The sequence below is a fragment of the Gossypium hirsutum genome, chromosome D07 (assembly GCF_007990345.1).
Source record: "Gossypium hirsutum isolate 1008001.06 chromosome D07, Gossypium_hirsutum_v2.1, whole genome shotgun sequence".
Lineage (NCBI taxonomy): Eukaryota > Viridiplantae > Streptophyta > Magnoliopsida > Malvales > Malvaceae > Gossypium > Gossypium hirsutum.
In genome coordinates this window covers 10,053,958-10,072,581 of record NC_053443.1, presented here as the reverse complement: position 1 = coordinate 10,072,581, position 18,624 = coordinate 10,053,958, and the positions used below count along the sequence as shown (strand labels likewise).

The following is an 18,624-nucleotide window of genomic DNA, read 5'->3' as shown; positions in this document are numbered from 1 at the left end:
GCCTATCCCCAACCCATAAATAGGAAGATAATGCGCTTCAGCACACTTGAACCCACGTCCTCTTGCACTAGCAATAATGCCGATGCCAATTGAGCTAAGACTCAATTGGCCCTATTGGGTTAATTTTTTTTACCAAATTATAAAGTAAAAATTTGAATATCAAAATATACTTTAAATCTCTATAATTTTTGTAAATTTGTAATTTAATGGCCATACTTTTATTTTAAAGAATATAGTTATTTTATTTTTTGGGTTCATTTATTAAGACCGCTAAATTTTTGTCAAAAAATCTAGTATGACATATTGAAATAAAAAAACTCGCTTGTAGCCATGTAACGAAAAAAATATCATTATAATGGACTTGAATTCACTAGAAAATTTTAACGGTATTAACCATTTTTAAAAATTCAATCAACGTTTTAATAAGAATAAAATATTTAAACTAACTAATAATGTTATAACAATTGAAATACATAATTATGTCAAAAATTAAAGTATAGAAATTAAATTTCAAAATTGAACATAGTATAGGACCTGAACTAAAAATTGATAGTTGTTATATAATCTTTGAAAAGAAATGACAAACAGAAAAAGGGTGTCTATTTGGACAGGTGTTAGATAAGAAATGCCATTAAATGTGTATCTTTTTTAAAAAAATGAGTTAATAAAATATTTTTTTATTGGATTAAATATAAATGTTGTTAGAAAGGTGTTTTAAAGAAAAAAATATTATTATTTTAGTCAAAATAGTTGACGATAATAATTATTTGGGTTAGCTAATGTCATTGTAAAAGTAGATGATCAAATTAAAATATAAAAAATAAATTTCAAATATGATCATAGTTGAAGGACCAAAACTAGAAATTTACCATATCTTTTTAATGGCAAAAAAAAAAAAAAAGAAAACAGAGAAAAAAGGGAAAAGAAGCAGCAGTAAAGTGTTCTGAAGTTAACCCTTATCGACTATTTGAATCAAGAATAGGAATTAGATCAGTTAAACCTTCTGTTCGACTTTTGATAATAGTTTACCACTCTTTTGTCTTTATCATTTTGGTTAACTTTTCCCTTAAAACATATAGTAAATAACATGTTTTAATAATAGATTTAAAACAAAACCTAATTATTTATCGTTGTTTCTTAATTTTAATTTATTTATTTGAAAAAGGAGATAATTAATTTAGTAGATAAATGTATGCACTTATTAGTAAAATATAATGTTATAAGCTTCAACAGTTGTGTAGTAAACAATAAAAAAAGTAAATTATACGAAGATAATTTATCAAAATGTACTTTTAGATAATATTATATTCTATCAACCAAACAATAAATTATTACATTTCAATCAAATGAAACAAAATAATGTTATATACCTAGTAATATGTTAACAAATATTAAATTTCGAATATCATATTGCAAAATCCCTTAAAAAGATATTATTTATTTTTATCTAGTGAACATATTATAATGTTTGCAATATTTTCTTTTAGGTTTTAAGCCAACGAAAAAAGAAAAAAATATTTAAAAAGGTGGTTCTCTCTTTCTATATTTCTCTTTTGTATTTTGTAACTTTTTATTTATTTTTAAATTGAAATAAAGTATTTATTTGGTTTATGAATAGTACTTTAGGTAGCTTAAAATGTATTCCAATATATTTATGAAATAAAATTTCATTCAATAGTTTCAAAACTTAGGTAAAAGAAAACCAAAAAAAAAAAAGTAAAAAATTTCGAGCGCATTGATTAGGTGGATTCAATAAAAACTACAAAATTTCGAGTAGTGGGGATTAGACATATTTCGAGAGAAGCTAATTTAGTTGCAGATCAAATTATCAAGATGGTGACTGTGGAGATAGAGAGAGGTAATGTTTTGACATTTGCTCCTACAGATCTCTTAAATATTTCTTAAAAGTGATAAAGTTGATGGTGCTTTTGATTGTATTAGTGTAGTATAATCTCTTATAAAAAAATTATTTTAGTAGGAAAGAGCATTAAACCATTGATATTTACAAATTGATAATATTATGAATTGAATTTTATTAGAATTGGACTTTAATTTTAGTCAATATTGTATTTTTTTATTTCCAAAACAGTACAAAAATTTGAATGCTTTTTTCGTTTATACAAGCATAATTTTAGTCAATATTGTATTTTTTTTGTTTTCAAAACAATACACATATTTGAATGTTTTTTTGGTTTATTGAGCAAGTAGCATATGAAGGTATAGGGTACATCTCCTCTCTCAATTTGTAATGAACTAAAGGAAACTTTTTAATTCCACAAGTATTAAGAGTTAAGAAATCACCACGTTTTTCATTTATTTAATTTTTAATCTTTGTAAATATCATTTAAAGAATATTATAATTATATTATTTAGTCAAAATAGTTAATATTTTTCATTATTTTGATGAAAATATTAATGTAGGTTTTTCCTTAAAAGTTCATTTGAATTAATCATTATAAAATATTTTTTTTGATAGAATAATGTTCTTAAGAAAAATTGACATCCAATTATTAGTTCAAATAATTAATAATATTAACTATTTAGATTAATTAATGACATTATAAAAATAAAAAAAATTAAAGCATATCTTAAATTTCAATATGAAGGATAAAATTGAAATTTAATCATTATTGGCGAAAAAAACAAAGAAAACGCAAAGAAAAATACAAGCGCAACATGTGTAAGAGTGTAGAAACCTTTTGGATTTTACTTGGCAGAATAGGAAGAAGAAAAAGATAAAAACCCTAGCTTCTAGAATTTTAATTATGTTGTCCAAAAATAAATAAGTCAGGTCAAAAGTCCACACTTAAATCTCAGCCAATTATAATTGTCTTTTAGTATAGATTTTGACCCACACTTTGTTATGGGTTAATTATTTTTGGATCAATTTTTTTTAATATTAATTTTATTATACATTCTTATTATATCTGTTTTTTTTATAATGTTTAGAATTGTTCGTAGTCTCTCTCCAATCCTTAAATAAGAGGATGATGCACTTCAGCGCATTTGAACCCATGTTCTCTTGTATACTGACAACAATGCCGATGCTAATCGAGATAAGACTCAATCCGTATTGTTGGGTTAATTGTTCTTTTACTAAATTATAAAGTAAAAATTTGAAGATCAAAATATACTTTAAATTTCTATAATTTTTGTATATTTAGAATTTAATGGCCATACTTTTATTTTAAAGAATTTAGTTGTTTTTATTTTTTATCCATTTATTAACACCATTAAATTTTTTGTCAAAATCTCTAGTATGACATATTGAAATTAAAAAAAAAATACTCGCTTGTAGCCATTTAACGAAAAAATGACATTGTAATGGACTTGAATTCACTAGAGAATTTTAATTGTATTAACCATTTTTAAAAATTCACTCAACATTTTAATAAGAATAAAATATTTAAACTAACTAATGATATTATAAAAATTAAGGTACCAAATTATGTCAAAAATTAAAATGTAGAGATTAAATTTTAAAATTAAGCATAGTATAAGGACCCAAACTAAAAATTGATAGTTGTCATATAATTTTTGAAAGAAATGATAAACGGGTGTCTATTTGGACAGGTGTTAGATAAGAAATGCCTTGCAACATTCATGTCCCTTTTAAAGAGTGAATTTGATAGTAATTTTAGCTTGACTCATGAACCAACATATGGATCTATACCTTTAAAAATATAAATTAAAAAAATTAATGAATCAAGTATGAATTTTTGAGTAAACATACTGTTTAAATGCATCATTTAAAATTAAATTTGAAATAATAAATTAATAAAATATATATTTCATGCAAGTATATAAAATTTATTATTTAGAAATAAAAACCAACTTTATGTTTTTAATTTTTTTCCTAAGTTGTTGGAAAATAAATAATATATTTATCAATTTGTAAGTTGGAATATACAGTCACCATTAAATATGTATTTTTAAAAAAAAATAAGTTAATAAAATATTTTTTATTGGATTAACTATAAATGTTAAATCAAAGTAATTGTAGTTAAACTGTTGAGGCAGATGAATATAGATTTTTTTTTGTGCTAGAAAGGTGTTTTAAAGAAAAAAATGTTATCATTTTTATCGAAATAGTTGACGGTAATAACTATTTGGATTAACTAATGTCATTGTAAAAGTAGATGACCAAATTATGTCAAGTTAAAATATAAAAATTAAATTTCAAATGTGATCATGATAGAAGGACCAAGACTGAAAATTTACCATAATTTTTTTAATGGCAAAAAAGGAAAAGAATAGAAGCAGCAGTAAAGTGTTGTGAAGTTAACCCTTATGGACACTACTTTTATATATAATTTATAGATATAATATATGGTTGATTTACTCATATATGCGGAAAACTTTTGATATTTAAGTATATATGTTGTTTTTACTTTAAATTTATTGATATAAACTAAATTTAGAGGGAGAAACGAAAACGATTTTAATTTTAGTCAATTTAATTATTATTAATCCATTTTTATTAAATTTGAATATCTATTATTAATTGGACTTTAATTTTAGCTAATATTATATTTTTTGTTTTCGAAACATTACACAAATTTGAATGCTTTCTTCTTCTTCTTCTTCTTTTTTTTGTTTATACAAGCAAGCGGCATATTAAGTTACAGGGTTCAAGTATTTGCAATGACATCCTCAATTTGTAATCAACCAAATATATACATGAATATTATTTGATATATTGGACTTGGAATTTTTTTTAATACCACAAGTATAGAGGGCTAAGAAATCGTCACCTTTTCATTTATTTAGTTTTTAATTTTTGTAAATATCATTTAAAGGCACATGATCATTTCTTAATCTTACTTATGAAGTACAAGAAATTTGTCATTTCTGCATCAAATAATATTATATATATACATTCTATTATGACACACCTACGATAATGGTGACAAAATTATATAGCAAATATATTTATAAAAAATGATGTAATATTTCAATAAAATTTTGGTTGAAATGGTAAAGTTGAGAAATTAAAAATCATTTTTTTTAGATTCAAATATTATCATGCGTTTATAGGGGCGTAATCGAGCTAAGACAAGTTGAACCCAAATATTGGCAAGCTCGAGCTTGACTCAAAATTTGGAGCTTGATACTTGGCTCAAGCTCGATTGAACATATATTTTTAAGCTCTAACTCGGCTCAAGCTCGAGCGTAATTAAGCTCATTTATCAATTTTGTACTCAAGCTCGAACTCGATTAAGCTTGAGCTTAGCTCAATAATTAAGCTTAGGTTTAATAATACATATTAAGGATAATAACATAATTTAATAATATAAAATATTTAATATATATTTGTTAATACAATATACAATAAGGGAGGAGGACAAAGAGGAAGGAGGAGATCAAGTTGGTGATGTTGAAGTTGGTTCACCTAAAGAGGCCGAGAGCTGGAACAAGGACAAGAGGACAAACTAATTGTGAAGATAATTGCTCAGAATAGCTTTAGGGTGCTGAAAGATCAATCCATTCTTCATCGCTGATTAGGGTATTTATAGGAGAGGTTCCCTTGTCCATTGGTGTGACGTGACAAGTAATTATGAAGAAAGTTACCCTCATCCAACTCGTGAAGGACGTGTGTTGTAGGGCTCATTCTGTTATTCATTCAATCAATACGAGGCTATTACGCTCAAGTGTGCCCTTCATGACCTTGAGAGCGTGTTCTCACTTGAAGAGTGTTTACACTTAAGAAGCGAATGTCTATCCCTTTCTGAGAAGAGCAGATAGTCTTATAAAAGGGTGCTGAGAGCGGGCGGTCAAGAGCGCGGGAGGTTGATGTTCCTTTAATCAAAGTGGGTGGTTGGGCAAGGCATTGTTTCCGGCGGAGTCAATAGGGAGGTCAACACTACTTTTGATGTTGACACGTGTTCAAATGGTAGAGGGATATAACAATATTAAAATGAAAAACTCAATAAGGCTCGCAAGCCATTTGAGCTAAGTATTACTAAGCTCAAATTCAACTTGAGTTGCTTGAGCTTGAGCTTGACTCGATAATTACCTAATTGAATTCAAACTATTTTTGAGTTGAAGTCGAGTAACTTGCGAACACTAATATCATCTTGTTTACACTTCTATGTGTGTATTTTTCTAAATTTTATATAAAACTACTAATAAATAAAATCTCTATAATAATTTAATTCAGATTAGGTTGATGAATTACACCAACCTTAATATCAAGAACGGATCGAAAGCAGTAATGAATCGAGTCAAATGGCGCTCTCAAGTAATTTCGTCGAAATAGCCAAAACGCATTGATTGCCGATGAAAGCAGTAACGAATCGATTCAAATGACGTTCTCAAATAATTCCGTCACATTTGGTGGTTGAAAACACAGATTATGTTGCCTATGAGTGCTTCAAAGTCATCACAACTATGTCTGTCGGCACTATTTCGACCACATATCTGGTTAAGTACTGAAATTTGCCAAGTCAGGTGTAGCCAACTTTTCAGTAAACAATTTCTAGTAAAAGAAATGTTTCTTTGGGTTTTTTTTTTAAGTGTGGTTAATATATTCTAGGTTTCTCTTACTTTCAAAATTTTGATCTCCAATTTTTAGATATAAAAATAAAAGTTTTATTACTAATACGGTTAAAACCCTTATATTAAATTGAAGTTTTTTTTCCTCAATCATAAAATTTTATTAAGAGTAATACGAGACTAAGGCTCGAATATATACAACCAACAACAAAATACACAGATAACATACAATAAAAAACACTTAGAAAATAAAGATAAAAAATGAGAACGTAAAAACTCTCTCGTATATATATTTAATATTGTCTATCTTGTATATAAAAGAATATTTTAATTGAGTTGATGTTCGGTTGATTTATGTCACCAACTTAATCAAAAGCTTAATTTTAAGTATAGATAAAAATTTCTTTAAGCTATTAGTAATTTCCAACTAATAGAATTACATGAAAATTCATTAGTTAAATTTTAACTCAATTAAGATTATTACTTTTGCAATAATTAGGAAGATGTGAGTTTAAAGACGTTTAAACGTGTATTTTCCTCCGATTTAAAGCTAGAGAAGGATTTTAAGTAAAAGTAAGCTTTGTATATATAAAAAAAGAATTACACTAAAATTCTAATTAATTATTATAAAATAGAATTTGAGTTAATCTATACTATAAATTAATTTATAAATTATCAAAAGCCCTTTATTTTATAAATTAATAAATATTAATATAAATATATTTTTATACTTTTTAATAATATATTATTTGAATTTAGAATACATGATATTTCAAGTAAAGCACCTCTCGATTATATGATAACATTTAAACTGATTGTTTGTCCTTTAGCAATTGAAGATCTTGTGGCGATTCTTTGAAAAGATAGTTACAGAGATTTTCGCTACGTTAAAATGCTTAGTTTAGAAATTGTAACATGACATTAGAGAAAATTATTAGTTTGTTTTTTTCTAATTCATTATCAATACTTAGAATATCTATGGTTAGGGTTGATTGGTTGGTTCAATTTGTCATATTATATGATAAAAGGTGGTTGACATTATTATTTTTTTGAATATATCATGTATTTTTATTTAAATTGATTTTTTAAGTTCCTAACTAATTTCTAACAATATAATTTTTAAAATTAAAATCTAAATCCTTTCACTAAAAATTTAAAGTGTCACTATTTCACTTAAGTGTGAGGTTGACATAATATCGAATGAAAAACTAGATAAGTTAAACATATTTGGACTCCATATTAAATGTTGAAAATAGTTGAAAATACAGTAACCTTGACGTGTTGGAATTGTATTAATAACTAAATCATTAATATTTAAAACTGAAGAAATTCATATAAAAAACTAATAAAATTCAAGGGATTTTTTTTAGGTTTAATTGTAAATTTCATCTGTATATTGAGAGGTTAGTTTCTTTATTTTCGTTGATACAAGGTTAAGATGATGGAGACTAAAGATGGTTCACCTAATCGGCGAATAGTAGTAGGTGGTGGAGTATGGTGGATGTCTTGAGAGAGAGAGAAGGGTTGTAGACGGAATGGGAAAAATGAGTAGGAGAGAGAGAAGGGGTTGAGAGAGGGTATGAATAATATCTTGGGCCCCGAGGCCTTATAGAGGGTAGTATTAGTGCAACTTTTCCAACCCAGTACAGATGTTATAGTCGAATTATGAAGGTCGCATTAGTCACCGAGATGACCCAGTAAAACATTCAGTTTCCGGAAAAAGTTAGAAAGTCCATTTTATAAAAAAAAATTAGATTATACAGTTCTTAATTTTAATTCAAACAACTTTAGTAACTTGAGCATAAAATAGGATTAATTTGCAAAAAATTCAAAATTTACAAAGGGGTACCGATACCAACTAGAAAAGTATTGATACTTATTAAAGTATCGATACGGTTTTGGCATTCTGCCAATTTTGAAATTTGTAAAACGTGATCAATCGGTATAAGTATCAATGCTTATTTGGCATTCTGTTTGTTATTAAACCCGTTTATTTGGTCAAATATTAATACCAGATGTCAATGTATCAATACTTTTCACTAGAATTGGTTAAAATCGCTTTTTAGAAAACAATTTCGATTCAATTTCAAAAACACTTCTTAATTTAACCCGTTTTAGGAAAAAAATCAGTTTAATGAAGTTATCTTGTTCTTTTAATTTTAGTTCCAAATTTGTTAGGAACAAATATATTTAAACCATTTTAAATTGATTTAACAATGTTTGAGGTTGATATTAAAACGTGTAATTATAACCTCCCCAACCCGGCCTAAACATTAGGCCCGAATTTAGAAGATTACATTTGCCACCGAAATGACCCAGTAAGCTATTAGAGTTTAGACAACAATCATTTTAAAACATTTGTTTATCTTAGAAAAAAACTTAGCCTATTTTCAGAAAAACTCATGAGCTAATAAAAATCGATTGAATTTAACAATTTTCTTATAACAGTGATCACCCTTGAAAATTTTGTTAATTTCTAATTTATTTATTACTCAAATTTTAATTATAACCTAGCAGTGGAGAAGTGATATTCAGTTTAGTTTTAGTTAAGTTAAATCATAATTATTTTATGCATAACCAAATCTAATTCCATGATCAATATCCTAAATTCAAATTAAAAATCATGCATGATAAATAAAGCCTAAACATAAGTCTCATGCCACAATTTAAATAAAGTAATATATTTATGAAGTAATCGGAACTATAAAAATAAGCCTAATAATACTTTTATATCAATAAAACGATTTTGAGCCCTCCGTATGTCGTGTCCGCATCCTAACCTGGTGGGTTATCTGTAAAGATATAAAATAAGGGGGAGTTCAATCACAAGAAAACCAGTGCAAACGATAGACAAAACATACAGAATCACGATTCATAGTGCAACTCTCAACAAAAATTTCAAAATTCATATTTTTGTATACGCATGCTTCTGAATGCAATGTAGTTTCAGTTTAACAGAAAAGATCCAACCCCACCGCTACAGACCATAATAAGAGTTTCCCAAAACTCTTCTATTCCTACGCACCGTGTTGTGGATGAACCACCAGAGTTGCAGGTTATTACGCTGCCAGAAGGTTGTGAATACACAATGTTTTTGTAGATAAGAGTTGCTAGAATATTTGTGGATGAACCACCAAAGTTGCAGGTTATTACGCTGCCAGAAGGTTGTGAATGCACAACAAATTTGCAGATAAGAGCTACTTAAAAATTTGTGGATGAACTACTTGTCACATCCCGAAAACCAGGTTAAAAGAAATTGGGTTAGTGAAATCAAGAGTGGTCACGCCCTATTTTGAATTAAGGTTGTGAAAATTATGTCAAGTAATTTGTTCCGGTTCAGTGGTTAAGAGTGTGAGTAGTGTGTGCAAGGTTCTGGGTTTGAATCCTTCCATTGAATTTTTGTTATTTTTGCTAAATCCTTATTTTTGAACATCTGTTTTATAAATTATTTTCGCTCAACTGATGTTAAGAATGAGCTTGCTAGTTTAATGGTAAAGCATTGGCTTACCATTTAGTCTTGTGTTCGAATCCCTGCATATGCAAAGTGAAAATTATTATTTTTCATTTTAAACTCTGGGAAAAATTTGATGTGGATAGTTAATAAGAGTTAGTGGGGTATTTTAAAAAAAATGATGAGGGATTTTCCTAATTTTTCTCCATCAACCAACCATCTCACATTCTCCACTCTTCCATTTTGCATTTTCACGTTAGAGAACTATTCACCGCTGTCTTTTATTCTATTTTCTTTTGTTTTCTTTAATTTTTTTCCATTATTCTTTTGTAACCTTTAATCTTTTCTTTTTGATCGTTTATATGTGGTTTTCCCCATTATTCTATCGTTTGTCGTGCCTAGTTTTTGGATTTTGTTCTTTGGTGAGCGATCTGGGGTTCTGAAATTGTGGTAAGTGACGTGTAAGTATGGTGTTCTTTGTCATTGTTGTTATTAGTGAAAAAAAAATTATGTTCTTTTGGTAAGGTTTTATTTAAGGAATTCTTGTTGGTTAGATTGTGCTTTGATGACTTCTTTTGGGGGTTTCTGTTAGGGGAGGATTGTGATCAACATAAATCTTTTCCGACAAATTGAGTACCTTAGTAATTGATTTCTAGGTAAGGGTTGATATTTTTAGCATTTTTAGTCGAATGAATGTTTTGATTTCGTTGAAATTTCATTAGATTACTTGATATTTTGGCGTTAATTCATTCTTTTGGTGTTGTAATAGGAGTTGGCAGTGTTGCTTTTGAGCTGGCACCAAAAAACAATCAGGTGTGTTTCTAACTTGAAACCCCTGCGAATAAAGCTGGAAAATTAGGAAAAACCCCAAGAAATTCAAAACTATTTTTTAATCACATGGCCGTGTGGGGGCACACGGGCGTGTGCAATTACGCGGATAAATCAATTAGGCCATGTGGGGTACATGGGCATGTGAAATTATATGGTCAAATCAGGTAAGCTGTGTGGGGCACATGGTTGTGTGCGATTACACGGGTAAACCAGGAAGGTCGTGTGAAACATACGGACGTGTGAAATCACACGGGCAGGATAGGTAGCTCGTGTGGGCCACACAGGCTGATCATCTGGGTCGTGTGAAACCACACAAGTGGGTGACCTATTTTTCTAAAATTTTTATTTTTCTAAAATCTGTAATTCGTAATCAAACCCTCTATGGGGTTCATTTTGCTTAAAAAGACTCGAAATGAGGTATATGTATTCATATGTTCAGTATGTGAGTTACAAGTATAATATGTGTCAATCATTTTTGAAAGCACAATTATTTTTGTAAAGCATGTGTGACATCCATATTCTGTCATCTGTTTTGATTGATATCTGATTCGACTATGTGATATGTACATTTGCCATTATGATTTTGCATGAGCATTGAAGTGGGTTTTGATGATGGAGGAAGTGTTTTCAGGCAGTATTACTACAATTTTGGTGGTTAAACCGTAATATATATGTTTGGCAGCTTAGCTACACCATTATGAGTTGCATACCACCACGACCTGGTGTGATTGGATGGATATAATCTTGTAGTCCTATTTGGTGTGATTGGTTTTACAGAGTTGGAGTGTAGGGGATGGGGGTAGGATTTGTTCTGATTTGAAATGACATTCTGATATGATATATGTTTCTAAAAATGTGACATTCTTATCTGATATATGTTTATGGTAATATGAAATTTTGATATGATCTTTGTATATGTGCATGTTATAAGTAAAAGTTTTGTTTGTGGGCCGAGTTATACATTGGGCTTCTAGCTCACTTGTTTGTTTAATACATTTCAATTGAACTTCAGACTTAGGACCGGACGACGTGCAGGAGCTCGGATTGGTTTTCTACATAAGATGGTTCGAATTATTTTAATTAAGATTTTTGGACTTTTGAATTTTTGTACTAAGTTTTCGGATTTGGTTTTGTTTTTGGGTTTTTGATATGTTTGTCAATATTTGGGTGATCCTAAACGTAAAACTGCAAAATCATATGAATTTGACAAATTGGAATTTAGTTTTCAAAACTTAAAAACTCTGAAAATATTCGCTGCAAAATTAAGTATCAAACTAAACGCTTTTTCGTAAAATGAGTAAGTACTATGCATGATTTTTTCTAAATAACAATGTAAGAGTTTTGCCATGTCTCCAGGCCGTGTAACTCAATGTCAAACCCCTTATAGTGCACACGGCCTGGGACACACCCGTGTGTCCGGGCCGTGTGGGTTAAAACTACTTTTTGTTTTTTTTAAAAATTAATTAATTTTAAAAATAACATGAAATAAAATTAAGAAAATTAGCAGTGTTAACACTCGGGTTGCCTCCCGAGAAATGCTTATTTAAAGTCTAAGCTCAACTTACCTTGTATTCACATGGTCATGGTGGTTCATAGAGTCAAAACTCATTTTTCTCGTTATTAATTTTATTATCAAAATAAGGTTTAAGTCGAGTACTATTTACCTTAAATGTGCCAAATCCAGAATGAGTTACCTCGACTATATCGTATGGGAAGACATTTAGTACCGTAAAGGGATTTGATCTATTTTGCATCAAACTCCAAAATGGAAATTCGTGGATCCGTTTTATCTAATAGTACCTTGTTACGAACCTTAAGTTGGTTCGTTCCATCCATATGCTCATCATGGTGTCTCTTTGGCTCTTCATCGTGTTTTTTTTGTTTCTCATTGACTTGTGTTCGCCATTTATCTAGTTCATCGATTTGTAACATTCATTCTTCGTGAGTCGTTCTGTCGTATTGACTGGAACATGACTCCATTATGTTTTTTCGAAGGGGTTTTCTACAAAGAAAGTTGAGCCTCATGGTTACTCATATTAACAGAACTTGTAAAACCATCTCAATCATTAGATGTCTTAACAAAATCACGAGCTTGGAGAGTAATTGTTTTGTCACCTACACAAAGTACTAACTCACCCGTACCAACATCAATTATAGTTCTAGCAGTTGCTAAAAAGGGCCAGCCTAGAATCAAAGGTACATCACTATCCTCATCCATGTCTAAAATAACAAAATCAACTGGGAATATGAATTTATCAATTTTTACAAGAACATCTTTAATAATACCCCTAAGAAATCTAATGGTTCTATCTGCTAATTGAATACTCATCCTAGTTTGTTTGGGTTTCCCAATACCTAATTGCTTAAACATTTTATAAGGCGTGACATTAATACTAGCCCTTAAATCAGCCAAAAATTTATTAATATTCAAACTACCAATTAAACAAGGAATAGTAAAACTCCCTGGATCTTTCAATTTAATGGGTAGTTTATTTGTAGTATTGTTGAGCAAACTGCATTTAGCTCCACAGTCGACGAATCATCTGACTTCCTTTTGTTTGCCAAAAGCTTCTTTAAAAATTTAACGAAATTGGACATCTACGAATGAGCTTCGATAAACGGTAAGTTAATATGTAATTTTCCAAAAGTTTAAGAAATTTACCAAATTGTTTATTCGTGTGGTCTCTCTTCGTCTCGTTAAGATATGACACTCCAGGTTTATATTATTTACCAACTGGTTTTTGTTCATTATCGCTTACCTTGACCTTACTATTACTCACCACAATTTCCTGCCTCGATTCTGGTTCAGATTCAACTAACCTTTTTTTGATCTTGCACATCAACTGCGTTGCTTCCTTGGGTTAGTTTCGGTATTGCTAGGCAAACTACCTTGTGGTCATTCTGAAATTAACTTAGCAAGTTGGTTGATTTGGTTCTCCAGCCCTTGAATCGATGCTTGTTAATTTTTAAGTACTGCTTAAGTGTTTTGAAAGCGGGTTTCTGACATCGAGATAAACTTCATTAACATCTCCTTAAAGTTTGGCTTGTTCTCTTGCTGGTAAGGTTGTTGTTGGAAGCCTGAAGGGGGTTGTGCTCTCTAATTTCCTTGACCACCCCAAGAGAAATTGGGATGGTTCCTCTAACCTGCATTATAGGTATTACTATAAGGGTTATTTTGAAGCTTAGAATTATTACCCATATAATTGATTTGTTTGTTCTCTGTGCTAGGACCATAGGGTAGACATTCTGGATTATTCATTCCTCCTCCATTTGTATCGCATTGCATCACCAGATGTACCTGCGTAGAAACATATAAACCATCAATTTTCTTATTTAACTGTTCTACCTGATTTGATAACATGGTGACAACATCTAAATTAAAGACACTGGCTACTTTCATTGGTTTTTTCCTCATGACTTCCCATTGATAATTATTCAGTGCCATCTCCTATATAAACTCATAAGCCGCTTTGGCTATTTTATTGTTCAGAGTTCCAATGGCTGCTGCCTCGATCAACTACCGAGTTGAGGAATTCAAACCATTGTAGAAATTTTGAACCTGTAGCCATAGATGTAACCCATGGTGAGGGCACCTTCTCAATAAATCCTTGTATCTCTTTTATGCATCATATAAGGTCTCTAAGTCAATCAGAATGAAGGAAGTGATATCATTCCTCAACTTGGCTGTCTTAGTCGGTGGGAAGTACTTTAGTAGGAATTTCTTAGTCATTTGATCCTATGTAGTGATAGAACCTCTTGGTAAAGAATTCAATCACTGTTTAACTTTGTTCCTCAATGAGAAAGGGAATAACCGTACGCAAATGACGTCATCAGAAACTCCATTTATCTTGAAAGTATCATGAGTTCCAGAAAATTAGCCAAATGAGTATTTGGATCTTCGTCTTTTAAACCATCAAACTGAACAAATTGTTAAATCATTTAAGTAGTGTTCAACTTCAGTTCAAAATTATTTGCAGCAATAGTGGGTCTTACAATACTCGATTCAACCCTAGTTAGAGTGGGCTTGGCATAATTGTACATAGTACGAGGAACATGATCTGGATTTGTAAGATTTGTAGCAACTGCATGAGGTAGCTGATTATTCTAATTATCACCCATCTCCTTAGTAATAATAATGTCCTCTTGCTCATTTACTATATTCTATCAACTTTGCCTTGCTTCTCTATGGTTTTTATAAGCTGTACTTTCAATTTCACTATCAAATAATAATGGTCTTGACGGGTTTCTTTTAATCATAAACTAAAGGAACCTGTCAAAAGCAAATAAAAGAAAAAATTAGAATGTAAAAATCAAACTAAAAACAAAAGTAAAATGCAATAAGAATAAATGGCTAAATTAACAAAAATCAAGTGTTCCTAATATTTTAGTCCCCGGTAATGGCACCAAAAACTTGATGGTCACTAAACTAACTATAAATACGACTAAGGCGCATCTATTGAACAATAGTTTAGTTTTGGTGAATAGGGAATATCATATCCATGAGGACTAAAAGTACTAGTAATTACCGTTTTTCTATTATTTAGCTGACAAATTAGAGTGATTGTTTTTAATCTAAAATTACTAAACTAATCTAACTAAGAACGCAACAAAGAATGAAATAGGAAAATAATTGAAGATAACCAATGAGATAGACAATACCCGGGAAATAATTCACCTAGACTTCACCTATTATTATGAATCTGAATTAAACAATTTATTCACTTGTGTCTTAATCTGTAGAAAACCCTAAATTATGATAATATCTCTTTTGAGAGTAAAAACAACTGACTCTAGGTTGATTAATTGAAGTCTCTTTCAAATTAAAACCTCTATCGTATCATTAACTCGATCTATAGATTCCCCTATTAGATTTGACTCTAATCCAGTAGATTTATGTCATCCTATTTCTAGGATTGCATGCAACCATACTCAATTATGTTAGATCTACTCCTAAACAGGGACTTTTTCTCCACTGAAATAAGCACATTAAACATGAATTAATATTCCGAAAATATTAAAACAAGAAATAATCATACATAATTGAGAACAAGAATCAATTATTTATCATGTAAATTAGAAATAAAATAATAAGATTCATCATAGGTTTATTCCTCTCTAGGTATCTAGGGAATTTAGTTCATAATCCTAAATAAAAACATCTCAAAGTTAGGATAACCACAAGACATAAAGAAACTTAATAAAAATTCAAAGGAAATTAAATAAAGATCTTCGATCTTGAGGGAGATCCACTTCCGATTTTATCTAATGACATTCTTCGAGTCTTTTCTTCGATCTTCTCTCATTGCCCCATTCTCTATTCTTCTAATTGGTATTTATAGTCTTTAGAATGCTTAAAAAGCCTAAAAATTGAGTTTTTCTATGTATTTGGGAAGTAGAGTGCAAAATTGACACGCGCTAGCACATGAGCGTGTGGCCAGCTCGTGTGGCTCACACGGGCGTGTGGCCAACCCGTGTGGAAATGCTCAAGCCGTGTGGATCTTGAAAACAACTCTATTTGTCTGATTTTAGCTTGTTTTTGACTCCTTTCGCTCCCAAATGCTCTCCTAAGAATAGAAACATGAATTTAAAGGATTAGGAGCATCAAATTCACTAATTTTCATATTTCATAATCCAAAAACGCATTAAGAATGAGATTAAAATATGTTACTTTTACAGTTTATCATGTATTCAGTTTAACACTAGTGGAAGGCATGCTTAGCATGCAATCAGTAATACAATGGAAAATTTTAATTGTAGCAAGTTATCAGAAATTGAGAGACAGTGGCATGTATCATTCACATATCATGCACATAACAATAGTAATTCAGTCAATTAGACTATGGATTCCAAAATGTTAATATTCTTAGAGACTCAATGGAGTGAAATAAATTTCTAAAAATAGTTCAGGGAATATCCAAGGACTAAACTGCACTTAACAAAAATTTTTAGACAAAATTGTAAAACATGAGATGCATAGCCGTGTGGCTAGACCGTGTGAGAAATTATAGGCCGGGTGAAAGGGTTACACAGCCATGTGGCCAGGCCATGTGTAAAACGTTAAAATTATCCTACATGTGAGACACGACCGTGTATAAAGGCTATGGCTGTGTGGTTCACGAATTAGCCTAGGGTTTTAGAGGTACATGGTCGTGTGGGGGTCTTGTGGTCCATTTGCTTGTGTGGGAGATCATGTGGCCCTATTCTTGGACACAGTTTGCCCCAATTCACTTGTAAAAGAACACACACATTTCATTGTGAGACCGATTGATATTCTTCATGCCCGAGTCAATGATTTATTTCAAGATTTATCAAGATTATCGAAAGATTCGACAAGAACCAAAAAGATTGAGTAATTGAATTGAAAGATTAACGTGATTTTATGCTATTGCGAAATTTACGAGTTCTACTAATTGAAACAAATGTACTTACCAAACCTTGATGAAAAGAAGCAAATGCTATCAATGGTGAAATCGAAAATTGATAGGCAAAACGATTTTTATAGGGATTGATTTTGATTTGGAAAGCAAAAATAATTTCAGAAATGGAAAGAAAATATGATGCAAAGAAGATGATGGGAAAGAAAAATGAGAATAAATAGAGAAAAGAAGGCAAAATCTATTTTGAATGGAAAATAAAACAAAATCCTAGTTTAATTAGGAAAAGAGAGACTAAATACCTAGGGTTTTGGAGCTTTAGGGGCAGCATGGTAATTTATCCTTGCTGCCGAAAATGAAAATGCATTTTAGAGAAAGGGGTGGCTTAAACTTGGGTGCACAAAGGGGAAACTAGCGTGCTAACCATTAGGCCTAAGACCTATTTCTTTCTTAGTTCTGACACCATACATTATATATTTTAGTGTGGTTTTTATCTTAGTTTGCTGAAAATAAAAGGAAAAGAAAATGAGAGGAGTGGAGTGGAGCTCGAACTTTGGATCTCTAAGAAAACAATAATTACTTAACCACCAAGCCTAATTCATTTCTTGGTTAATTATTTCAATTAACACACTAAATTTTGGGGCGTGACAGTAATACTAAATCCCAAACAAAGCATCCATATGAAAAACTAAGTCCATGCTATAGTTTGTTTAAAACAAGGCAAAAATCGACAAAGTTTATAAAATAAAGTTTAAAATACTTTTTTCAAAACCATTGGTAGTTCTTCGAATCACGAGTCCGAGCCCTAACCTCATGAGCTATCTAGAAAGAAAGGGAAACTAAGGGGCGAGCTATAAAGCTTAGTATGGTCTTAACACAAATACAGATAAATATAAAAACAACAATTATAACATACAAGCTTTCAGGAAATAATGCATATCAGATGATCAATCTCAAGGTGATTTTAGAAAGCAAACAGTATACATGAATGGCATTGCAGTTTTCCTACCCATCTATCTACTACACACCACAATAGGAGTTCCCCAGAACTCAACCAGCCTTACGCACCATATCAGTAGGATTATAAGATCTTACGAATGAATCGCCAATATATCAATAAATTGCGGATAAATCAGCAATAAAAAAATAATTTGATCGAGAAATCGATTCGACATTAAATGCCTACACTTCCTCCTTTAAAATCAAACCCCATGCGACAATATCATGCCATTAATAACTAGTGACAATATAATATACGGTGACAATATCAACATGTTATAAACATGAAAACAGTGACAATTTAACTTATATCCAGCAATAGTAGGGCATACACCTACAATATGTGCAATAACAACATGAAATCAACATCACATCTACCCAACTACAAAATTTCATAAATTGACAGTATAGTAATATCATACTTACGGCACACGATTTTGAATTTTCAACCAAACAGTACTCACAATTTTTCAG

General features: G+C 30.3%; 1 non-coding gene across 1 annotated transcript; it reads left to right on the top strand.

The window, feature by feature from the left end:
• Nucleotides 1–14,352: 14,352 nt before the first annotated feature.
• On the top strand, nt 14,353–14,459 carry LOC121219664 (small nucleolar RNA R71). The gene has a single exon (XR_005916553.1). It is a non-coding gene; the product is annotated as a small nucleolar RNA R71 (small nucleolar RNA).
• Nucleotides 14,460–18,624: the final 4,165 nt, after the last annotated feature.